The sequence below is a fragment of the Aquarana catesbeiana genome, linkage group LG11 (assembly GCF_042186555.1).
Source record: "Aquarana catesbeiana isolate 2022-GZ linkage group LG11, ASM4218655v1, whole genome shotgun sequence".
NCBI classification, from domain to species: Eukaryota; Metazoa; Chordata; class Amphibia; order Anura; family Ranidae; genus Aquarana; species Aquarana catesbeiana.
The window spans coordinates 212008172-212034505 of record NC_133334.1 but is presented as its reverse complement, the minus strand read 5'-3'; the positions used below and the strand labels follow the sequence as shown (position 1 = coordinate 212034505).

The window sequence follows — 26334 nt, the reverse complement described above, 5'->3', positions numbered from 1 at the left end:
ACCACTACTCTCTGAATTCTGTCTTTTAGCCAGTTTTCTATCCATTTACAAACTGATATTTCCAAGCCTGTAGACTTTAACTTACACATGAGCCGTGTGTGCGGAACTGTATCAAACGCTTTTGCAAAATCCAAATAAACCACGTCCACAGCCACCCCTCTGTCCAAGGTTTTACTTACCTCTTCATAAAAAGAAATCAGGTTTGTCTGACAACTTCTGTCTTTCATGAACCCATGCTGTCTGTTGCTTAAAATGTTTTTTTCCAGCAAGAACTCGTCTATGTGGTCTTTTATTAAACGCTCCAGTATCTTCCCGACTATAGAAGTTAAACTAACAGGTCTATAGTTACTTGGTAAAGACTTTGATCCCTTTTTAAATATAGGCACCACGTTCGCCCTGCGCCAATCCAGCGGTACTATTCCCGTCATTAATGAGTCCCTAAAAATTAGATACAATGGCTTTGAAATTACAGAGCTCAATTCTTTTAGGATCCGTGGGTGGATGCCATCAGGTCCAGGTGCTTTATCCACCTTTATTCTGTCTAAATATTTCTGGACCATATCCCTTTTGAGCCATTGTGGATCATTGAGGGCTGTGTCAATACCACCCCCCTTATGGACATGAGCTTCCCCATGCTCTTTTGTATATACAGAGCTGAAGAAAGTATTTAATAAATTAGCCTTCTCCTTGTCCCCAGTCACCCACTCTAGATTATTTTGTAAAGGGCCTACATGCTCAGACCTGACCTTTTTACTATTAATATATTTGAAGAATTTTTTGGGGTTTGTCCTACTATTTTTTGCGATCTCTCGTTCATTTTGAATTTTTGCACCCTTGATTTCCTTTTTACATATATAAATGCTGTATTATAATAATAATAATATAATATTAATAATAAGGTAATTCTTTGTTTAAAGTATTAGTGCATAGTGGAGCCCAGAATAAAGCTAGGATAATCCAGATCGAGTTTTGGCTAATTCTATCCAGATTGTGGCTTGAATATTACTGTCCAAATCGAGGCTTAGTTTATCACCATCCAGATCGAGGCTTGGTTAATCACCATCCAGATCGAGGCTTGGTTAATCACCATCCAGATCGAGACTTGGTTATTCACCATCCAGATCGAGGCTTGGTTATTCACCATCCAGAGTGAGGCTTGGTTAATCACCATCCAGATCGAGGCTTGGTTATTCACTATCCAGATCGAGGCTTGGTTATTCACCATCCAGAGTGAGGCTTGGTTAATCACCATCCAGATCGAGACTTGGTTAATCACCATTCAGATCGAGGCTTGGTTAATCACCATCCAGATCGAGGCTTGGTTAATCACCATTCAGATCGAGGCTTGGTTAATCAACATCCAGATCGAGGCTTGGTTATTCACCATCCAGAGCGAGGCTTGGTCACTACTGAGGAATAGACAGCGGAGCAGGAGTGAAGCTGGAAAGCTGATCCTGTACAGTGGCGAGCGGAGGAATTTGAATCCAGGAGAGGTAGTGACCATACTATACTATTTCAAGCTTTTATTGGGATGTGTTTCGTTAAATATAATTGTGTCCTTCCTTTAGATGCAAACCCTTTTTTTTTTTTCCAAGTATTGGTAGACTGTTACTCCCTCTGCCGGTGGGACCTGGTCATAGCACAAGGCTGCCTGAGACTAGAAGCAGCTTCGGTGTCATTAGTGATGGTGCTTCATATCATTGAGCCGGAAGTGTGTGTTTTGGGGGGGAGGGGTATTCTAAAAAAAGCACAGGGCAGTATTCCAGCCAGTGGGATGGTAAGAGCCCATCTACATGTATGTGTAGCCAGAACACAGGTTGCAGCAACATACATTTTGAATGGCAACCCAAGTAATGAAGTGCGCCGCGTTTAAAATTTGGTGGCATGTGATTTATGGTACATTGACAGCCCATTGATTTCAATGGGTTGCCCTAATTCAGTGCGCGTTAATGCCCTAAATGGCTATACATGGAACAAACGTTACCAGGAATCTGATGAGATCTGATTTGTCGGTATCCTCTCACCTGACATCTTTCAGTGGAAATCTCAGAGGAACTTTTGCTTCATCTCTTCAGATACAAAGTCTGCTAAGGTAGTCTGACAGCCAGAATCGAATCGCCAGCACTGCTGATTGGTCCGTCTGTACTGCATCCCATGGATGAAGGGATCTGCTAGATTTTTTTTTTGCTCGGCCCACAGGCTGAATGCAGAAAACCTAGGTGTGTGTATGGCACACTGATAAGACAGACGGCTCGGTTTACTAAGCTATAATGATGATTATTTTTGGCTTTCATTGCTGTAAATAATGCTAGGAGGTGGGTTTATGTATTGTGTATACACCATGTTGTCTGTTAGGCTCAGTTCACACGTCTGTGATCTGCGTTCTACATTTCAGTGACCTGCCTTACCTACAGGAACACAGGAAAAGTAATCCCTGCCTCTTTTTTTCTATTTTTTTTTCTACTTAAAATGTTTGTTAAACCCCCCCCCCCCCCAAAAAAAAATATAGATGCTGGTCCCTTAAAGCAGATTACACAGCACAGTGCTTGTGCTGTGTAATCTGCCCCCCTCTAAACTGTAAATAAAACCAAACCTGAATTTGCCACTTCCTGTATGCCCTCTCTATACTGACCATGATAACCAGGGCTGCTCCACCCTGATCACCGTGGTCAAAGTGAGTCCCTCCGTCATACGCTGCCTGCTCTCTGCTCTCTTTGACCCTTAAAAATCTTCATAGGCGAAATGTAAAAATTTCTATAGGTTACCAGTTTTGAGTTAGAGGAGTTCTTTTGTTAGAATTATTGCTCTTGCTGTAACGATCGCAGCAATACCTCACCTGTGTGGTTTGAATACCGTTTACTTATGCGGGCGCGACTTACGTATACGTTCGCTTCTGCGTGTGAGCACAGCGGGATGGGGAGCTTTAAAAAAAAAATTCTTATTTATTTTATTTTTGAACTGTCCCTTTAAAAAAAAAAAAAAAATTGGAATCACTTTTATTCCTATTACAAGGAATGTAAACATCCCTTGTAATAGAAAAAAAAAGCATGACAGGACCTCCTTAAAGCGGGGTTCCACCCAAATTTTGAACAATATCTGTATGTATTCTCTTCCTTGCCTAGATGCTGACATGCCGTTTAAAAAAATTTAAATCACCGTAATTACCTTTTATTTTTCTATTCTTCTTTGCACTTCCTGGTTCTCCTCCCGTGGGAGTAGGCGTGTTTCTAGCCTCTCCCAGACTCCGCACAGTCTCCTGGATGCTAGTCTCAGGCTTCCCAGGATGCCACTGAGCATGTGCGGGAACGAGCGGTGAATGCTGGGAGCACAGCATTCACCGCATTCAGGAAATAAATGCTTGTGGGCTTCAAATGCCCACAATGAAGATGGAAACCGCCTGCAGTGAATAATATAAGTTATTCTTTTCGACGAAATCTGACACAGGCGGACATATTACACACAATATGTGAGTATGTAATGCTGAGAAGAAAAGTTTGTAAATTAACTCAAAAAAAAAAAAAAAAAAAAAAACGATAGGTGGACCCCCGCTTTAATGTGAGATCAGGGGTCAAAAAAGACCTCAGATCTCACATTTACACTTAAATGCAATAAAAAAAAAAAGTGTGATTTTTTTTTTTTTTTTTTTGGAAAAAAAAATAAATTCCAATTTAAGGCCGTTGGGCGGAAGTGACGTTTTGACGTGGCTTACGTCATTGAGTCAAGTGGGGGCCATCATTCCCTCACTCGACTCAGCCTCTGAGGGGAAAGCATCAGATCTTCTCCACCACTACCAGCCATTCCAGTAAGCAGCAGAGACGATCGGAACACGGCCAGAGTGGGGTGGTCACCCTTCCCCGCCCCTGATGAAAGTGATCTTGCGGCAAATCTTCCATGGAGACCACTTTTATCTTAAAGAGGACTGCCCGCCATTTTAGAAAATACCGGGGTTATGGCAGCTACGTCAAAGTACCGATGTACAGCGGTTTGCGGGAAGTGGTTAAATTGAGCCACACCAAGTCACATGGTACTGCAGCACAATGCGCATTGGTGTGCGCAAAAACATGCATGGGTTGCCATTAAGAATCACCCTTGTGTGTCTGTGAAAGAGCAGTGCGTTTTGCCTGCAGGTCAAGAATGCGCACGATCTTGTGAGCGTTGCTAATCCACACGAGTGAACCTAGCCTTAGATGAGCTTGGGCATCCTCCAAACTCAACTCTAGGCAAACTTTTCTTTTTTTTTTTTTTTTCTTTTAACCGCTTCAGCCCCAGAAGATTTTACCCCCTTTCTAACCAGAGCGTTTTTTGCGATTCGGCACTGCGTCGCTTTAACTGACAATTGTGCGGTCGTGCGACATGTCTCCCAAACAAAATTGATGTCCTTTTTTTCCCCAAAAATAGGGCTTTCTTTTGGTGGTATTTGATCGCCTCTGTGATTTTTATTTTTTGCACTATAAACAAAATAAGAGCGACAATTTTGAAAAAAACGCATTATTTTTTACATTTTGCTATAATAAATATCTCCAAAAAATATATAAAAAAACATTTTTTTTTCCTCAGTTTAGGCCGATCGTATTCTTCTACATATTTAGCAATAAGCGTTTATTGATTGGTTTGCGCAAAAGTTATAGCATTTACAAAATAGGGGATAGTTTTATGGCATTTTTAATAATATTTTTTTTTTTTACTAGTAATGGCGGCGATCAGCTATTTTTATTGTGACTGCGACATTATGGCGGATATGTTGGACATTTTTGACACATTTTTGGGACCATTGTCATTTATACAGCAATCAGTGCTATACAAACGCATTGATTCCTGTATAAATGACACTGGCAATGAAGGGGTTAACCACTAGGGGGCGGGGAGGGGTTAAGTATGTCCTAGGGGAGTGATTACTAACTGTAGGGGGGATGGGCTGTGTGTGTCACTACACTGATCTCTGCTCCCGATGGCAGGGAGCAGAGATCAGTGACACTTGTCACTAGGCAGAACGGGGAGATGATGTTTACATCAGCATCTCTCCGTTCGTCCTCTCTGTGAGGCGATCACGGGTATCCCCGCGGCGATCAAGTCCGCGGGACCCGCGACCCGACTCACGGAGCTCCCGGCTGGTGTGCGCACGCAATGGCACAGCGAGAAATTCAAATGGACGTACCTGTAAGTCCATTTTGCCCAGCCGTGCCATTCTGCCGACGTACATCGGCGTGCGCCGGTCTGGAAGGGGCTAAGGAGCTGCAGTCTGAGTCATTCCTACCCCACAGTTCATGTAGACCAGGGGTGTCCAAATTTTTTTTCAGAGGGTCAGATTTGATGAAGTGAACATGCGCAACACTGCCCAACAAGAATTCTCTTGCCTTTGTGGCTGTGTGTGGTGAAGAGTCTAAGGATGAGCTCGGGTGTGTTATCTGGATATACCGTATTTATCCCCGTATAACACGCACCTTCACTTTAACCACTTGCCGACTGCCTCACGCAGATAAACTGCGGCAGAATGGCACGGGCAGGCAAAGTAAAGTATGGGTACAATACTTGCCTCCTGCGGGCGGGGGGTCCGATCGGACCCCCCCCCCCCGGTGCCCGAGGCGGTTGGCATCTTTCCCTGAGCGATCAGAGGTGAGGGGGAGGCCATCCATTCGTGGCCACCGCCTCGCGATCGCTCCCAGCCAATGACATTCTTCCTCTGCCTCTGAAATGTAAACAGCGGCAGAGGAAGTGATGTCATCTCCCCTCGAGTCGGTCTTTTCTGTTCCGGCGCTGAGGAGAGAAGACATCAAGTAAGTGCACCAAACACTACACTAACAGTAGAACACTCTAGGCACACATTTCACCCCCCATCACCCCCTATCACAGTGACACCAATAGCAGTTTTGTTTTTTGTCTCTGATTATTGCATTGGTGTCAGTTTGTGACAGTTATAAGTGGTAGGGCAGTTAGGGTTAGCCCCCTTTAGGTCTAGGATACCCCCCCTAACCCCCCCTAATAAAGGTTAACCCCTCGATCACCCCCGTTGCCAGTGTCACTAAGCAATCGTTTTTCTGATCGCTGTATTAGTGAAACAGGTGACGCTAGTTAGGGAGGTAAGTATATAGGTTCGCCGTCAGTGTTTTATAGCAACAGGGACCCCCATATACTACCTAATAAAGGTGTTAACCCTTTCACCAGTGATCACCGTATAAGTGGGACGGGTGACGCTGGTTAGTTAGATTATTTTTTATAGTTTCAGGTCACCCGCCATTTATTACCTAATAAAGGTTTAGCCCCCTGATCGCCCGGCGGTGATATAAGTTAAGTTTTAGGGTCAGATAGGGTCTGCGTCGCCCCAGGCAGCGTCAAGTTAGTGCCAGTACCGCTAACACCCACGCACGCACCATACACCTCCCTTAGTAGTAGGGTTGTCCCGATACCGATACTAGTATCGGTATCGGCACCGATACCGAGCATTTGCCCAAGTACTTGTACTCGGGCAAATGCTCCCGATGCTTCCCCCATACCTGGAAGACAGCTGTGATCGGCGCGTGGGGGAGTTACAAGCTTCTCCCCCCAGTGGCTTTCACCAGCTTTAGTGACATACAGCGGTGATCGGTCACCGCTGACTGTCACTGCATCCTCCTCCGTGCCCCCTCCTTTCCTCTGTGCCTCTCCGCTGTCCCCCTCCGTTCTGCTCTCCTTATCTGTCCCCTTCCATTCTGCTCTCCTTATCTGTCCCCCTCCGTTCTGCTCTCCTTATCTGTCCCCCTCCGTTCTGCTCTCCTTATCTGTCCCCCTCCGTTCTGCTCTCCTTATCTGTCCCCCTCCGTTCTGCTCTCCTTATCTGTCCCCCTCCGTTCTGCTCTCCTTATCTGTCCCCCTCCGTTCTGCTCTCCTTATCTGTCCCCCTCCGTTCTGCTCTCCTTATCTGTCCCCCTCCGTTCTGCTCTCCTTATCTGTCCCCCTCCGTTCTGCTCTCCTTATCTGTCCCCCTCCGTTCTGCTCTCCTTATCTGTCCCCCTCCGTTCTGCTCTCCTTATCTGTCCCCCTCCGTTCTGCTCTCCTTATCTGTCCCCCTCCGTTCTGCTCTCCTTATCTGTCCCCCTCCGTTCTGCTCTCCTTATCTGTCCCCCTCCGTTCTGCTCTCCTTATCTGTCCCCCTCCGTTCTGCTCTCCTTATCTGTCCCCCTCCGTTCTGCTCTCCTTATTGTCCCCCTCCGTTCTGCTCTCCTTATTGTCCCCCTCCGTTCTGCTCTCCTTATCTGTCCCCCTCCGTTCTGCTCTCCTTATCTGTCCCCCTCCGTTCTGCTCTCCTTATCTGTCCCCCTCCGTTCTGCTCTCCTTATCTGTCCCCCTCCGTTCTGCTCTCCTTATCTGTCCCCCTCCGTTCTGCTCTCCTTATCTGTCCCCCTCCGTTCTGCTCTCCTTATCTGTCCCCCTCCGTTCTGCTCTCCTTATCTGTCCCCCTCCGTTCTGCTCTCCTTATCTGTCCCCCTCCGTTCTGCTCTCCTTATCTGTCCCCCTCCGTTCTGCTCTCCTTATTGTCCCCCTCCGTTCTGCTCTCCTTATCTGTCCCCCTCCGTTCTGCTCTCCTTATCTGTCCCCCTCCGTTCTGCTCTCCTTATCTGTCCCCCTCCGTTCTGCTCTCCTTATCTGTCCCCCTCCGTTCTGCTCTCCTTATCTGTCCCCCTCCGTTCTGCTCTCCTTATCTGTCCCCCTCCGTTCTGCTCTCCTTATCTGTCCCCCTCCGTTCTGCTCTCCTTATCTGTCCCCCTCCGTTCTGCTCTCCTTATCTGTCCCCCTCCGTTCTGCTCTCCTTATCTGTCCCCCTCCGTTCTCCCCCTCCGTACCTCCGTCCCCCTCCTCCTTCCTTTGTGAATAGACAGAGTCAGCTGACTCTGTCCATTCACATAACTGAAACATTGTAATCTCCTGTGATTACGATGTGTCAGTTTATGAATGGAGAGAAGCTGCTGTCTTCTCTCCATTCATTCTCAGTGCAGCTGAGGCTGCAGAGCAAGGGACTGGGGAATCTCTATCCTCTGTCTCTTTCTCTGTCTCAAGGGGGAGATATCAGAGGTCTGTTAAGACCCCTGATATCTCACCAAAGCCCCCCAAAAGGGCTGATTAAAAAAAAACAAAAAAAAAAAACAATAAAGAATAAAAAAAATATTATTGTAAAAAATAAAAGTTGTAAATAAAAAAAAAAAAAAACACACACACATACACCGTTCACCCCCCCCCCCCCCCCCCAAAAAGCAAGCACTGTTAAAAAAAAAAAAAAAAAACACTGTCACGTGACATTTAAAAAAAAAGTACCGGTAATCGGTATTGGCGAGTACTTGAAAGAAAGTATCGGTACTTGTACTCGGTCCTAAAAAAGTGGTATCGGGACAACCCTACTTAGTAGTATAGTATCTGAACAGATCGATATCTGATCAGATCTATACTAGTGTCCCCAGCAGTTTAGGGTTCCCAAAAACGCAGTGTTAGCAGGATCAGCCCAGATACCTGCTAACACCTGTGTTTTGCCCCTCGGCCCAGCCCAGCCCACCCAAGTGCAGTATCGATCACTGTCACTTACAAAACACTAAACACACATAACTGCAGTGTTCGCAGAGTCAGGCCAGATCCCTGCGATCGCTAACAGTTTTTTTGGTAGCGTTTTGATACAGTGGCTAACAGTTAGGAGCTTTTTTGCCTGTGAGTCTCACTAGTGTACCCCTAAATTTAGAGCCCAAAATGGCAAATCGAAGGTACACTAGTGAAAAGGCCTACACGTTTCTGAGCATGACAGATAGTGAAGAGGAAATCACTCATCTGTCAGATTCAGGCTCAGAATACAATCCTGTACAGGACAGCGGCTCCATGACAGATAGCTCTGACGACGGAGTTGTGGTCCCTGCCAAGGTCAGGCGTACCAGACCCCGATCTTCTTCTGCTGTTGTTTAGATGCAAGAACCGCAGGTCCCTCGTATGGAGCAGAGAAGTACTAGCACCGTTATTCCTTCTGGTGAACTGGCAAGCACCAGCGGCCTAGTACACCCTGGTCGTACATCCAGCACTGCAGTAACACTTGGTGACGTGGCGAGTCCCATAAGTGCAGTTCAAGCTGGTGAGGTGGGAAGCACAAGTATTGTCCCGCTGCCACCAAGAAGACGAACACAGGCCCGTCGTGCCCATAGTGCCCTTTCTGCTGCATTCGCCAATCCTAATTGGGAACCCACCAATTCTGCAGCACCCGTACTTTCCCCATTCACTGGCCAACCCGGCATTCAGGTGGAAACAGTTGATTTTACACCACTTGATTTTTATTCGCTGTTTTTCACCGAAGATCTATATAGATCTATTGTGGACCAAAGCAATTTATACGCTGGTCAACACATCCCCACTATTCCCCAGTCCTCCCTTGCCAGAGATTGGAAACCAATTACGGTTTCCGAATTTAAGCTCTTTCTGGGCCTTTCCCTCAACATGGGCATAACTAAAGAGTGAGTTGCGGTCATATTGGTCCACTGACCCAATTCACCATATGCCCGTGTTCTCTGCCTTCATGGCCAGGGCATGATACGAGCAGATTTTGCGGTTCATGCACTTCAACAACAATGAACTCTGTCGTCCTTGTGGAGACTCTGGATACGATCGGCTCTACAAAATTCGGCCCCTCGTAAACCACTTCAACCAACGTTTTGCAGACTTGTTTACTCCCCATCAAGTTGTCTGCATTGATGAGTCCCTGATTAAGTTTTCTGGCCGCTTGTCATTTAAACAGTACCTTCCCAGCAAGCATGCCAGATACAGGGTCAAGATGTATAAGCTCTGTGACAGGGCCACAGGCTATACATGTAGTTTTATGGTTTACAAGGGCAAAGATAGTCACATAGAACCGACAGACTGCCCTGATTACATAGGAAGCGCTGGCAAGATTGTGTGGGATTTGGTGTCACCCTTATTCGGAAAGGGGTACCACTTGTACGTGGACAATTATTACACGAGCGTGCCACTTTTTAGTCACCTTTTTGATCATCAGATTGGAGCATGGGGCACCGTGCGACCTAATCACCGGGGCTTTCCCCAGCGGCTTGTAGATTCCCGTCTTAGGCTGGGGAGAGAGCCTGCTTGCAGTGTAATAACTTGCTCGCTATGAAGTGGAGGGATAATAAGAATGTTTTTGTTCTTGCCTCCCTTCATGCAGACTCGACGGTCCAAATTCCTACGGCGACTGCTATTGTGGAGAAATCCCTCTGTGTCCACGAATATAACCTTAACCTGGGAGGGGTGGACCTCAACGACCAGTTGTTGGCGCCGTACATAGTTGCCCGTAAGGCCAGACGCTGGTACAAAAAAGTGTCTGTTTATTTATTTCAATTGGCTTTGCTGAACGCTCATGTGCTATACAGAGCTTCAGGACAGACTGGATCCTTCCTTAAATTCCAGGAAGAGATCGTCAGAGCCCTTCTGTTTCCAGACGGTGCTCCACCTCACCTTTCCCATCCAAATGCAGTAAGCCGGCTGCATGAGAGGCATTTTCCGTATGTCCTCCCGAGTACCCCTACCCAACGAGCCCCCCAAAGAAGATGTCGTGTCTGCAGCAAGCGCGGATATAGGAGTGACACCCCCTATTATTGTCCCTCCTGTCCTGATAATCCTGGTCTTTGTATTGGTGAATGTTTTGAATCCTACCATACACTAGTTGAGTATTAGAGTAGGGTACAGCACTGCACAGACTAGGCACACTAACACAGGGTCTCCCAAGATGCCATCGCATTTTGAGAGACCAGAACCTGGTACCATTTGCAAAAGTTGTAGTTACAAAAAAAAAAGAGTAAAAAAAAAAAAAACACAAAATATATAAAATAAAAAAACCAAAAATAGTTGTCGTTTTATTGTTCTCTCTCTCTATTCTCTCTCTATTGTTCTGCTCTTTTTTACTGTATTCTATTCTGCAATGTTTTATTGTTATTATGTTTTACCATGTTTGCTTTTCAGATATGCAATTTTTTTATACTTTTACTGTTTACTGTGTTTTATTGTTAACCATTTTTTTTTCAGGTACGCAATTCAGCTGCAGTGCGGATTTATTTATCTTGACAGCAACAGCGTTTGCTCCCACGATACATAAAGCCGTGACTCCAGCACTGTCGGAGGTGATTTCACCACCACAGTTAAAAAAAGAGCATATATGCCGAAGCATTGGGGCAGCAGAGGGCAGAGGAGCGATTTGCTCCTACCTTATGCGGTAGCATGCCCCCATGCTTCGGCATATATATATATTTTAGGGACAGGTTGTGTTAAATGTTTTATTTTTTACTATGTTTTTTTTGTATTTGCTTTGCAGGTATGGTAAGTCTTACTGTTATACTGTAATGTTACTTTGTTTTATTGTTAAAGTGGATGTTTTTTTTTTTTTTTTAATATCATACTGTAGAGTATAAGATTTGCTATCATTTGAGCCCAGTCTTGCCACACAGAGTTAATCCATCTCTGAGCAATCCCCTTTTATTGTTCAGTGAGACAATTCTTGACAAACTGAGAAAAACTTTGTCAAATCCTCCCCCTTGCTGTGAGTGACAGGTGATTTACATCTTGTGCATTAGCCTAAGAGGCATGCAGTATTTTTGAATGCCCTCCCCTGCTCCTTTCTTCAGCAGCTCTGCAAGGATTGGCTGTTCCACACCTCAGCATGATTTGGCATGCTGAAGTCATGTGGTTACTTTCCTGTCTTTTCACTGGATGTTAGAGATCATAGCAGAAGTTCAGTGTAAGAAATACACAGGAGAAAATGCATATTGACAAGGGGATTGTAGAGGTGGGCAGGTAGTCTACTGACATCACGACTCCACCCACCGAGCTCCAGACAACAGACCCACCCACAGAATATGCAGTTTTTCGGGTCTAAGGCTCGATTCACACCTATGCATGTTGCTTTTGAGCGTTTTTGGAGTTTTTTTTTTCATGCTTGGCACGTTTTTGAGCCGCGTTTTTGCCGCGTTTTTGCCGCGATTTGCCTTTTGCGTTTTTTTTTTTTTTTTTTTTTTCATTTTTTTTACAGTCTTAAAAAAAATTACAAAAAAAAAAAAACGGCAAAAACGCATCAAAAACGCTGCAAAAACGGTGCACTTGTGTTTTTGATGCTTGTCCATTGAAAACCATTACATGCAAAACGCTGCTTTTTGCATGAAAAAAAGTCCCCGACCCTTTCCAAAAACGCAGAGATACAAAAAAGCATTGATGTGAACATGTTCCATAGGAACCCATGTTAAAAAATTCCCGTGCATTTCTGCAAAATGCATCAAAAAACGCGCTAGTGTGAATGGGGCCTAATAACAGACAGAGGGGAGACATTTGACAGGTAAAGATACATGCAGGAGGCATATATATCCTTATAGATAACCCCTATGGCAGTGGTTTAGAAAGGATGACATTGGGTTTACATCCACTTTAACCATCATTTGCTTAGCAGGTACGCCATTCAGTTGCAGCGCTGATTTATTTATCTTGACAGCAACAGCGTTTGCTCCCACGATACATAAAGCCGTGACTCCAGCGCTGTCGGAGGTGATTTCACCACCACATTTAAAAAAAAGAGCATATATGCCAAAGCATGGGGGCAGCAGGGGCGGAGGAGCGATTTGCTTCTACCTTTTGGGGCGGATACCCCCATGCTTCGGCATATATAAACGGTGCATGTATGCCCATCATTAGAAGTGGGTGGATGAAGGGAGGTATTCTAATGGTGGGCATACCCACCGATCAATCTCTTTTTTTCATGCAGCCCACAGGCTGCATGAAAAAAAAGTTTACAATATATGCCCAACAAGGACCAGCAACGTACTGGTATGTTGCTGGACTTTGAGTGGTTATAACAGAATGATGCCTGCAGGTTTAGGTATCATCTTGGTATTATTCTTTTCAGCCAGCTGCTTTCATGTAAAAGCAATCCTAGTGGCTAATTAGCCTCTAGACTGCTTTTACAAGCAGTAGGAAGGAATGCGCCCCCCCCCCCCTCCCCACCGTCTTCCATATTTTTCTCTGGCTCTCCTGTCCCAACAGGGAACCTGAGAATGCAGCCGGTGATTCAGCCAGCTGACCATAGAGCTGATCAGAGACCAGAATGGCTCCAAACATCTCTATGGCCTAAGAAACTGGAAGCTACGAGCATTTCATGACTTAGATTTCGCTGGATGTAAACAGCGCCATTGGGAAATTGGGAAAGCATTTTATCACACCGATCTTGGTGTGGTCAGATGCTTTGAGGGCAGAGGAGAGATCTAGGGTCTAATAGACCCCAATTTTTTCAAAAAAGAGTACCTGTCACTACCTATTGCTATCATAAGGGATAGTTACATTCCCTGAGATAACAATAAAAATGATAAAAAAAAAATGAAAGGAACAGTTTAAAAATAAGATAAAAAAGCAAAAAAATTATAAAGAAAAAAAAAAAAAGCACTCCTGTCCCCCCCTGCTCTCACGCAATGGCGAACGCAAGCGTCGGTCTGGCGTCAAATGTAAACAGCAATTGCACCATGCATGTGAGGTATCACCGCGAAGGTCAGATCGAGGGCAGTAATTTTAGCAGTAGACCTCCACTGTAAATCTAAAGTGGTAACCTGTAAAGGCTTTTAAAAATGTATTTAGTTTGTCGCCACTGCACGTTTGTGCGCAATTTTAAAGCATGTCATGTTTAGTATCCATGTACTCGGCCTAAGATCATCTTTTTTATCTCATCAAACATTTGGGCAATATATTGTGTTTTAGTGCATTCAAATTTTAAAAAGTGTGTTTTTTCCCAAAAAAATGCATTTGAAAAATCGCTGCGCAAATACTGTGTGGGGGAAAAAAAAAATGAAACACCCACCATTTTAATCTGTAGGGCATTTGCTTTAAAAAAATATATAATGTGTGGGGGTTCAAAGTAATTTTCTTGCAAAAAAAAAATAATTTTTTCATGTAAACAAAAAGTGTCAGAAAGGGCTTTGTCTTCAAGTGGTTAGAAGAGTGGGTGATGTGTGGCATAAGCTTCTAAATGTTGTGCATAAAATGCCAGGACAGTTCAAACCCCCCCAAATGACCCCATTTTGGAAAGTAGACACCCCAAGCTATTTGCTGAGAGGCATGTCGAGTCCATGGAATATTTTATATTGTGACACAAGTTACGGGAAAAAGACAAATTTTTTTTTTTTTAATTTGTCACTAAATGATTCTGTTGCTTCTCCTGAGTATGGGGATACCACATGTGTGAGACTTTTTGGGAGCCTAGCCGCGTACTGGACCCCGAAAACCAAGCACCGCCTTCAGGCTTTCTAAGGGCGTAAATTTTTGATTTCACTCTTCCCTGCCTATCACAGTTTCGGAGGCCATGGAATGCCCAGGTGGCACAAAACTCCCCCCAGCCCCCCCCCGATGACCCTATGTCCCACACATGTGGTATCCCCCTACTCAGGAGAAGCAGCAGAATGTATTTTGGGGTGCAATTCCACATATGCCCATGGCATGTTTGAGCAATATATAGTTTAGTGACAACTTTGTGCAGAAAAAAAAACATGCCTCTCAGCAAATAGCTTGGGGTGTCTACTCTCCAAAATGGGGTCATTTGGGGGGGTTTGTGCCATCTGGGCATTTTATGGCCTTCAAAACTGTGATAGGTAGTGAGGAGTGAAATCAAAACTTTACGCCCTTAGAAATCCTGAAGGCGGTGCTTGGTTTTCGGGGCCCCGTACGCGGCTAGGCTCCCAAAAAGTCCCACACATGTGGTATCCCCATACTCAGGAGAATCAGCAGAATGTATTTTGGGGTGAAATTCCACATATGCCCATGGCCTGTGTGAGCAATATATCATTTAGTGACAACTTTTTGTAATTTATTTTTTTTTTTTTTTGACATTATTCAATCACTTGGGACAAAAAAAAAATTAATATTCAATGGGCTCAACATGCCTCTCAGCAATTTCCTTGGGATGTCTACTTTCCAAAATGAGGTCATTTGGGGGGGGGGGGGGGTTGTACTGCCCTACCATTTTAGCACCTCAAGAAATGACATAGGCAGTCATAAACTAAAAGCTGTGTAAATTCCAGAAAATGTACTCTAGTTTGTAGACGCTATAACTTTTGCGCAAACCAATAAATATACGCTTATTGACATTTTTTTTACCAAAGACATGTGGCCGAATACATTTTGGCCTAAATGTATGACTAAAATTGAGTTTATTGTTTTTTATAACAAAAAGTAGAAAATATCTTTTTTTTTTTTTTTTTCCAAAATTTTTGGTCTTTTTCCGTTTATAGCGCAAAAAATAAAAACCGCAGAGGTGATCAAATACCATCAAAAGAAAGCTCTATTTGTGGGAAGAAAAGGACGCAAATTTCGTTTGGGTACAGCATTGCATGACCGCGCAATTAGCAGTTAAACGAAGCAGTGCCAAATTGTAAAAAGTGCTCTGGTCAGGAAGGGGGTAAATCCTTCCGGGGCTGAAGTGGTTAAGAGGGAAGTTTCAGGAAAAAACTTGAATTTTAAATGAAGAACTGTACATCAAAATAAGGGTCAGTGCCCAAGGCTGGAGGATATCGCAGCAGGCACGTCAGCAGCGCACATCAGCGCTCACGTTCGGATCATGCATGCTCCTTCGTCAGGCATCTGATGAAGGAGCACGCATGCTCCAAATGGGAGCGCTCAAGCCACGCCCCCCTGTTCTCAAGCGTCTGATGATTCCTACTGAGGTGTGCTGCTGACGTACCTGCTGTGATATCCTCCAGCCTCGGAGCTACGTTAATGGAATCACTCCTAACAAGAAGTATCAGGGCAGATCATGTCAGCCTGTCTGAATTTTTTTGACTATATTATCAATGTTTTGGATCAGGGCGGTGCTGTGGACATAGCATGTCTTGATTTCAGCAAGGCATTTGATACAGTTCCACATAATGATCTAATACAAAAGTTGTACAAGCTAGGACTTGGAGAAGCTCCAGGCTCCCCCCAAAAAATGAAAAGTCAGCAGCTACAAATACAAACCTGTCCAGGGATCCAGTGATGTCCTCACCCGAGCCAATTCTTCAAGTGGCTTTAGGTGCAGGCGCTGGCATCTTAAAGCGGAGCTTCAGTCTCTTTGGGAATTTTTTTTTTTTTAAATGCCCCTGTTATTGTCTTAACTTATTCAATCAAATTAGGATACTGTTACAAGTGTAACCATTCTTTTTACTTATAAATCTGTTATTACTCACAGGATACAGACAGGCAGCGGCCCTTTATGATGTGGGCATCTGAATTTACAGGATTCTCTGCAGCCGGCTACCCAGCATGCACCTCCCAATCCTGCGCCTGTGCAGTAATGACAAACGAGCCACTGTGCTGATTACAGGTTGCCGTAGCAATAGCGTCGACGTCGGACGTTACAGCCCTGTTATGGCAATCTATCAATTGATTAATCAGGCGGTGTCCCGAACACAGCATCTGTACTTTCTCCTGGCAGATCCTATTTCACTAAAATGGCTCCTAACTCCCCCCGTTCGCATCATTTCTGGTCTCGAAATACCAGGAGAATTCACTATTAGGCTTCCAGAGAACTCCTGGGATAGATGACGCCGATATCCCAGGAGTTCTCGGAAATCGCCTAATGACAAAATTGCCTAGGTTGCCGGGACCGGAAGTGCCGCCTCTATACAGGAATAAAAGATATTTGGAGAAAAAAAAAGGATTTCCATTTATAACTGTACTGCAGGTGGGCTTTCTGATATAAGCAACATGTAAAAATGGGTGGAACTCCGTTTTAAGTAAGAGAAACTGACAGTGAAGCCTTGCGGTTTCCCACTGCACATGCACGAGCAATGCTGCGCTTTGGGAATGCTTCTGCCTGTGATGTGTCCCAGAATTCTGCGGGGGAAGGAGAGGTGCCAAACTTCCGGCCCAGATCACTGTGGCGCATCTGACCAGAAGTGGGAGCGGGTGAAGTTCCGGTTTAACCCTTGGGTGGTTCAGTGGATATGCAGTTGGCTTAAGGATAGATGCCAAAGTGTGGTTGTAAATGGGATTCACTCAGAACAGAGACCAGTCACTAGTGGTGTACCACAAGGCTCTGTACTAGGTCCTGTTCTATTTAATCTGTATGTACCGTAAGTGATATAACTAAAGGTTTGTTGGGCAAGGTATGTCTTTTTTTTTTTTTTTTTTCCTGATGACACAAAGGTTTATGATAAGGTTGATATCCCTGGAGGTGTCTGTGACATGGAACATGATTTGGCATTGCTGGAAGATTGGTCAAAGCAGTGGAAACGGCAGTTCAATGCCGACATTATGGGGGGATTGATGTGTATAATGATTGGACGTCCAATGAGAGCCAGGTGTAGTTAGGCTCCTATTGGTATGGACCTAGTGATTCAAGTAGATGTATTCCATCTTTGATATGAGATTGGAAACAAAAGCTTGTAAGAAAAAGTGCACCATTTAGGAGATATTCACCCTGGATGCAGAGGGTGATATCACCAGTGGATGCTAGAGCTGCACAATTAATCGTTAAAAAATTGTGAACTCGATTCGCCCCCCTCTAACATCTCTCCTGCTGAGTTTGCAGATTCTTTCATATAAACAAGTGGAGAGACTTTATCTGCTCACTCAGCTGTCAAAAGAAAACATCCGGGCATTCTGCCAAGTCTTTAAAGCAGAGTTCCACCCAAAAGTGGAACTTCCGCTCATCTGATTCCTCCCCCCCCCGGTGCCACAATTGGCACCTTTCAGGGGGAAGGGGGGTGCAGATACCAGGTATCTGCACCCACTTCCGGGAACCACGCCGCCTCCCGCACCCCCCCCACCCCCACCCCCCGCTGTCTCCTTGGAAAAACACAGGTCCCAGGAGATAGCGGGGACCACTGAGGACGTGCAGCGTGACTCGCGCATGCGCAGTAGGGAACCGGGAAGTGAAGCCGCAACGCTTCACTTCCTTATTCCCCCAGCCAAGAGCCGAGCGGTTGCTCAGCTTCAGCTGCCGACATCGCTGGACTCCAGGACAGGTAAGTGTCCGTTTATTAAAAGTCAGCAGCTGCAGTATTTGTAGCTGCTGGCTTTTAATCATTTTTTTTTCAGGTGGACTCCCTCTTTAACTTGAAACATTGTAACTAAGCTTCCTTCTTAGATCAAAGGGATAGAACCTCTGTGTAAATAAAATGGGCAGCCTGCCAAGTTTTTAACAACATGTAGATGCAGGAAGTTTAACCACTTAAAGTCTAAATCTTTTTCTGACACTTCTTTCTTAAGTTAAAATCAATATTTTTTGCTAGAAAATTACTTGGAACCCCCAAACATTATATATATTTTAGCAGAGACTCTAGGGAATAAAATGGCAATGGCTGCAATATTTTATGTCACACTGTATTTGCCCAGCGGTCTTTCAGATGCAATTGTTTGGGAAAAACTATACTTCAATGAATAAAAAAAAAGAAGAAACAGTAAAGTTAGCCCAATTTTTTTGTTTTAATGTGAAAGATGATGTTATGCCGCGAGAATCATGAGAGAATCGTGATTTATCGTCTAAGCAAAAAAATCGTGATTCTCATATTAGCCAGAATCATGCAGCTCTAGTGGATGCGCTCTGAAGGTCCAGCATATCTTGCCAGAACTTGAGAGCTTTGTGCCAAAACTGAGGGCGCGGGATTGACATCATGGTGGCTCCAGCCAATCACACAGCTGAAGTGCGCGAACCCGGAAGAGAGACCAGGGGAAGATGTTAGCTCTCTCAGCAGTGACAGCACGCCACTGGAGGGCTTCGTTCTAAGGTAAGTATTTCATAGTATGCTAGTATGCAATGCAATTGCCTTCCAGGTGTGTGTGTTTTGGTTTTTTTTCGTCTTTTGACCAGCCATGGTTTACAACCGCTTTAACCACTTAAAGACCAGGCCTCTTTATGAGATTTGGTTTTTACAAGTTAAAAACAATTTTTTTTGCTAGAAAATTACTTAGAACCCCCAAACATTATATATTTTTTTTCTAACAACGTAGAGCATAAAATGGCAGTCGTTGCAATACTTTCTGTCGCACCGTATTTGCGCACTTTTTTTGGAAAATATAATTTTTTTTTTAAATTAGAAAATAAGACAACAGTAAAGTTAGCCCAATTTTTTTTTTATATTGTCAAAGATAATGTTACGCTGAGTAAATTGATACCCAACATGTCACGCTTCAAAATTGCACCCGCTCGTGGAATGGCGACAAACTTTTACCCTTAAAAATCTCCATAGGCGATGTTTAAAAAATTCTACAGGTTGCATGTTTTGGGTTACAGAGGAATTCTGGGGCTAGAATTATTGCTCTCGCTCTAACGATCGCGGCGATACCTCGCATGTGTGGTGTGAACGCTGTTTTAATGTGCGGGCGCTGCTTACGTATGCGTTCGCTTCTGCATGCGAGCTCGGCGGGAGGGGGCGCGTTCTTTTTAAAAAATATATATATGTGTCACTTTTATTCCTATTACAAGCAATGTAAACATCCCTTGTAATAATAATAATAAAAAAATGACAGGACCTCTTAAATATGAGATCTGGGGTCAAAAAGACCTCAGATCTCATATTTACACTAAAATGCAATAAAAAAATGTAATTTGAAAACAAAAAAAAGTCTTTTTAAAGTGGAGGTGTGCTGAAAAAAAAATATTAAAAGCCAGCAGCTACAAATACTGCAGCTGCTGACTTTTAATATATGGACACTTACCTGTCCAGGGAGCCCGCGGTGTCGGCAGCCGAAGCCGATCCGTCCTTCGGCTCTCGGCTGCTGCCACCGCCATCCTCGGTAGGGGAATAAGGAAGTGAAGCCGTGCGGCTTCACTTCCTGGTTCCCTACTGCGCATGCACGAGTCGAGCTGCGCGTCCTCTCAGGTACCTGCTGTATTCTGTGTCTCACAGAATACAGCGGGGGAGGACGGGGTAGGCAGCGGAAGTGGCGTAGGTCACCGCAATCACCGCGGTGATCTATGCCAGGAAGTGGGAACAAATACCTGTATTAGACAGGTATCTGCTCCCTCCTCCCCCCTGAAAGGTGCCAAATGTGACACCAGAGGGGGGGGGAGTCCAAAAAGTGGAAGTTCCATTTTTGGCAGGAACTCCACTTTAAGAGTAATGGGCGGAAGTGACATTTTGACATCACTTCCGCCCTGCAATGGTATGGAGACGGGTGGGGGCCATCTTCCCCTCACTCATGTCCATACCTAACAGGACACAGGACCCGATCGTCTTCGCCACTACCGACTGCTCCAGTCAGCGGCAGAGGGCACCGGAGCGCGGCGGGAGGCCGATAAAAGTGATTTTGCGGCGAACCTGCCGCAGAAACCACTTTTATCTGAAAGCGTACCGCCCGCTGAAGAAGAGGATACCGGGGTTATGGCAGCTAGCTGCTGCCATAACATAGTTACATAGTTAGTAATGTTGAATAAAGACACTAATCCATCTGGTTCAACCTGAGTGAGTGTGAGTGCGTGTCTACAATTGTCCCTATCCTTGTACATTTTGTCTCATTAAAGTGGTGTTCCGGTCAAAATTATACTTCTAAAATAAAAATACCTCTATAATACACAAGCTTAATGTATTCTAGTAAAGTTAGTCTGTTAACTAAGGCCTGTTTTGTTAGTTTTATAGCAGTAGTTTGTTATTTTACAAACTTACAGCAGGCCGTGGCCATCTTAAGTGTGGGCATCTGAAGCCAGACTGTATTTCTTCCTGGATCTCATTCTTGCAGATCTCGTACATGCTCAGTGCAGCACAAGCAGTGTAATAGGTTTCATGTCAGGTTTACATAGCAACGGCAGTGTCAGAGGAAGTTGCCGCCCCTTCCCAGAAGGCATTGCAAACAGGAAATGATGCGATGGGCCACGGCCAGGGAGGAGAAAGTGAAAAATGAATACAGCAGGTATACAGTAGGTGCTGAGAAAAAAAATTTAAAAATATCCAATTCGTTTACAGTGCACAGTTTAGTGAGGGATGCTGAAGAGTTGTAAAAGTGGGTGGAACTCCACTTTAAGATTCTCCTCTATTATATATTATTTAAGGTAACCAATATAGTGCTGTCAATTTACGCAGAGCTCCACACATACATCACACACTCACATCGGTCCCTACCCTCAAGGAGCCCACAATCTAAGGTTCCCAACTCACATTCATATACTAGGGCCAATTTTGGACAGAAGCCAATTAACCTAATAGAATGTCTTTAGCACAGGGAGAACCTGCAAATTCGAGGCAGGTAGTGTCGTGGTTGGGATTCAAACCAGCGACCCTTTTTACTGCTAGGCGAGAGTGCTACCCACTACATCACTGTGCCGCCCCATAACGATACCCCTCTTCAAAGTAAGTAAAATAACTACGGCGGGCGGTCCGTAAGTGGTTAATATGTACAGTCTGGAGGAAAGAAGGGAAAGGGGAGACATGATTAAAATCTTTAAATGCATCAAGGTGGTGAATAAGGTTCAGTAGGGCAGTGTTTTTAATATGAAACCAAAATCAAGACCACGTGGGACATGACCTCAAACTAACTGGAGGAAAGTTCAAAACTAATCTTAGAAAGTGATCATTTACTAAAGGGGTAGTTGATACTTGGAATAAACTACCAGCAGAGGTAATGAGACAGTCATCGGTAAAATGCTTGGGACAGACATAGATCTATAGTCGGACATAAAAGTTAACAAAAAAAATACAAAACATGTATTTAAAAAAAGGGGGGGGGGGGGGGTGGACAGACTCGATGGACCACTCAGTCTTTTGTTTTTTTCTGCTGTTACTTTTCTATGTTTCATTTGACAAGCTTCAATTTTTTAAACTGAAGGAGTGGGGTGGCTAACTGTCAGCCAAACAGTGGCTTCATCCAATCAGATGTTGCGGATGCTGTCTGACTACAACAGCTGGGAGGGGAGATTCCTTCATTCACAGTGATTGGCGGGAATGGCATGTTATTTTTTTGAAGGGGGGGCGGTGGATACCCTCTTTTTAGAGGGTTCCAGCTCCCACCTCCTCCCAGCACACCGCGCCACCGGAAGGGAGGTCACCTCTCCCCCCTCCCTCTCGGCAATCATCTGGGATCACAGGTCCCAGATGATTGCCCGACCACTCACGCAGTGCGTGCCTGGTTGTGAAGCCACAGCCGAGCACCCACAGTGAAAATGACGGCGCCAAAGAGAGGAGGGGGAGACAAGCGGGGCTTCGTTCCCCCGCATTGCTTGACCCTGGGACAGGTAAGTGTCCGATTATTAAAAGTCAGCTGCAGTATTTGTAGCTGCTGACTTTTAATTTTTGTTTTTTTTTTTTAAGCGGAACTCTGCTGAAGAAGAGCTGGTGAGGCTTTTTTTTTTATTTTTTAACTTAACCACTTCAGCCTCAGAAGGTTTTACCCCGTTACTGACCAGGCCATTTTAACTGACAATTGCGCAGTCATGTGACGTTGTACCCAAACAAAATTGACGTCTTTTTTTCCCCATACATAGAGCTTTCTTTTGGTGGTATTTGATCACCTCTGCGGTTTTTATTTTTTGCGATATAAACAAATGTATTCATCAGTTTAGGTCAATATATATTCTTCTACATATTTTTGGTAAAAAAAAATCACAATACGTGTATATTGATTGGTTTGCGCAAAAGGTATCACATCTACAAACTATGGGAAAGATTTATGGACTTTTTTTTTTTTTTTTTTTTATGTTTTTACTGGTAATGGCGGCGATCTGCGATTTTTAGCGGGACTGCAACATTGCGGCAGACAAATCTGACCCTAAGTGACACTTTTTGGGGACCAGTGACATTATTACATTGATCAGTGCTATAAAAATGCACTGATTAATGTATAAATGACACTGGCAGGGAAGGGGTTAACACTAGGGGGCGATCAAGGGGTTAACTGTGTTCACTGGGTGTGTTCTAACTGTGTGGGGGCTGGGCTCACTGGAGCACCACAGAGATCGCTGTTCCTGATCACTGGGAACATCAGATCTCAATGATGTCTCCTGTCAGAACAGGGATCCACCTCATTTACATAGACAGATCCCCGTTCTGCCTCTGTGTGCCGCGATCACAGGTTGCCGGCGGATATTAAGGCCGTGCTTCCGTGGTGTGCAGCCCTCGCACACCCACAGTGTCACATGCACGGGTTTGCGCAATCGAGCCAACCTGCCTCCATATATATACAGTGGCTGGTCAGCAAGTGGTTAAAGGGGTTGTAAAGTCTCATGGTTTTTCACCTTAATGCATTCTATACATTAAAGTGATTGTGAAAGTCTTTTGGTTTTGTTTCCTATAAAAATAACAAACGTGTTATACTTACCTGTTCTGTTGCACTGGATTTGCACAGAGCAGCCCAGATCCTCCTATTTTCGGGTCCCTCTTCTGTGATCCTGGCCCCTCCTTCCTGTTCAGTGCCCCCACAGCAAGCAGCTTGTTATGGGAGCACCTGAGCCTAGTCATAGCTCCGTGTGTCCATTCAGATACAGAGCCCCGACCCGACCCCGCCCTCTCCCTCCCCTGATTGGCTAGCAGACCTTGGCAGCAGTGGCAGCCAATGCTGTGTCTCAGCCAATCAGGAGGGAGAATCTTGGGCGGCTGAGACACTTGTGGACATCGCTGGACAGAGAGGGACATCAGGTAAGTGTTAGGGGGCTGCTGCACACAGAAGGCTTTTTATCTTATTGCATAGAATGCATGAAGATAAAAAAAAAAAAACCTTCTGCCTTTACAACCCCTTTTAAGGTGAAAAGCCTTCTGTGCTTCAGCTGCTCCCCACCCACTTTTCTTTCCTAAACCCGATCGTGGCAACGACGAGCACGAGCCCAGTGGCTCCAGCCACTGTCTCGTGTCCTCATTGGATAGATTGATAGCAGCAGGAGCCATTGGCTTCCACTGCTGTCAGTCAAATCCAGTGACATGGGGGGCAGGGCTGAGTCCTGCTGTCTGTCAATGGATGCAGCAGTGGGACTTGTGACTGCGCCCTCATGGGTGCCCCCATGGAAAGCGGCTTTCTGTGGGGGCACCCAATGAAGAGGAGGAGTCAGGAGTGCCCCCGCCCCCCCCCCCCCCTCCCCCCAGAAAAGGGCAAACCCCTTAGGCCTCATATACACTGCTGCTGGTAAACGACGTTTAGGAGCAGTTGGGCATTTTTTTCAACTGCTTTTGAACTCTCCTCTATGTTATCTTATCAGTACATGTACACAGGGTCGTTTATAGTCGTTTCTAGGCAGTTGAGTTTAGAGGCTTTTTTTTGGAACGCGGTAACCCGTGTTTAGCCGCGTTTCGTTTATAGGCGTTTTTCATTCTTGGCTATTTTGGAAAAAGAAAACTTTTTTTTTTTTTTTCCTTTTAAACGCTTCTAAACGTAAACGTGGCAAAACGGACGTTTTAAACGTGGGTTACTATCTGTCAAGTTAAATCGTTCAGGAGAGGTTGTAAAAACGTTCCGTGTACATGAAGACTTACACAGAGCAGGTAAGTATGACATGTTTGTAAAGGTTTTTTTTTTTTTTTTTTTTTAAACAATCACTTTAAACCCCTTTTTTAATTTTTATTTTTTTCCTGAGGCTCCATGCACACTGGCTTGAATAGCGTTGCTTCTACAGGAGCTTTGTGTTCTGTCTGTAGAAGCAACTCAATGCTATCTTATGTGTCCATGTATATTAGGACATTAGGAGGCATATTTTGGGTTTAACGTTTAGAGGCAGAGAAAAAAAACCTTCTGGTTCACATTTCTAATTGGAGCTCACTGGCAGAAAAAAACGTAAAACTCTTCTAAACTTTGTACAAAAAATGTTCTATATGAGCGTTTTTTAAGCCCAGTGTGCATGGAGCCTTAGAGAAAGGTGCAGATACTCAAAATGTGTGGCTGTTACTAAAGTGAGTGGTGGGGAGATCAGAGCTTCAATAGCCAATAAATAAGGAATGCAACTTGGTGTACTAGAGAGGAAAGCAGGGGGTCAGGAAGCCTGGCCATACAGTACCCATTACCCATGGACAAGACAGTCTTCCTACCCTGTACAGTTATCCACGTCATGTTTCAGTGTCTTTGGGCTGTAGGAGCAGGAAACTGACTGCAGGGCGGCTTTTAAAAGGGATAGTGGTTAATGAGTTGCCTGTTTTAAGATCACCACACACATTACAGTTGCTGATTGTGCAATCTCTCCTAGATCTACTAACAATGATGTAGTGCAAGGGCCTGCCTCATTGGATACAAATTAAAGGACATATTTAGGGAGGAAGATGTAACATGTTCTAGCTCCTTCCACACCATGCCTTCAGAGAATGAATGAACTACATCTACTGTGGTTGACAACTTGTAGCTCGGCAAACGCTGGTGAGCGCTCTTGTAGTTCATTGATTCTTCATGCCATTCAGTTGCTCTCTGCCTGTATCGGAGGTACAGTCATACAGTGTACTGAGAGTCTGCAGGATCCTGGCATTGCACCTGCAATCTGCTGATCGTGAGTGCAATACTTTACAGGCTCCAGTGTAAAAATGCACTTTTTTTTTTTTTTTTTTTTTCAATATAAAAGGTGAATTTATTTTTAAATTGGATGGGTTATGTAGGTCTTTCTGTTACATAGCTTTGGAAAACCTAAAGTTGATTGTACAAAGATTGTATTGTCAGATTATAATGTGTATGGTAATGCTTAGGCAGATCACAACGATGTCAGAGATCTCTGGGCTCTAGTTTCATTACACCTCAAAGAATGTCAAAAAAAGTCATCTACATTGCAGTTTAAGGCTCAGTTCACACTGCAGTGCGACTTTGGCACGATTTTGAAGCAACTTCTGGGAATGCCTGTGTAATCTTCCTGTAATGTCGGATCCAAATCACATCCATTAAGATGAGGATCTGACTTGGAGGCAACTCTCATTAGATTGCATTCACACCTCAGCGTTCTAAATTGCGAGATTTCAAAGTGCCAAGGTGTGAATGAAAAATTGTAGAATGCACATTTGAGATGCCATTCATTTGAATGGCACCTAAAATCGCGGTGTGGTATCGCGTGAGGCATGTCGCCCTAAAGTAGCTCCCGATCTTTTTTCGGGCGACAAGCTTCGCATGATGCGGGTTGCCGCGCTTGCAGCATGATTTATCATGACAGAACCGCACCATGATTTTAGGTGCCTTTCAAATGAATGGCATCGCAAATGTGCGTTCTGTGATTTGTCATTCACACCTAGGTGCTGTGAAATCGCTGGCAGAATCACGGCGAATCAGCCCGCGATTCAAAACGCAGAGGTGTGAATGCAGCCTTAAAGTCTATGGGCACAATTTGGATAGAAGTTGCCTTGAAGTAGTACAGGAACCTGTAAGTTGGAGCAACTTCAGTAGTGCTTAAGATGGCTCTCATCGACTGACATGGGATTTTACATGTCACGTGAGTTGGGGTCTTAC

The 26334-nt window shown here is 44.6% G+C and overlaps 1 protein-coding gene across 1 annotated transcript in view; it reads left to right on the top strand.

Annotated features, from left to right (window-relative positions):
• The first annotated feature begins 1342 nt into the window (after positions 1–1342).
• The window catches only part of FIBP (FGF1 intracellular binding protein), a 68214-nt gene continuing 43222 nt past the window's right edge, over positions 1343–26334 (top strand). Inside the window, exon 1 of the mRNA XM_073605265.1 lies at positions 1343–1493. The gene's annotated coding sequence lies outside the window, so the exon portion shown is untranslated. The remainder of the gene's footprint in view (positions 1494–26334) is intronic.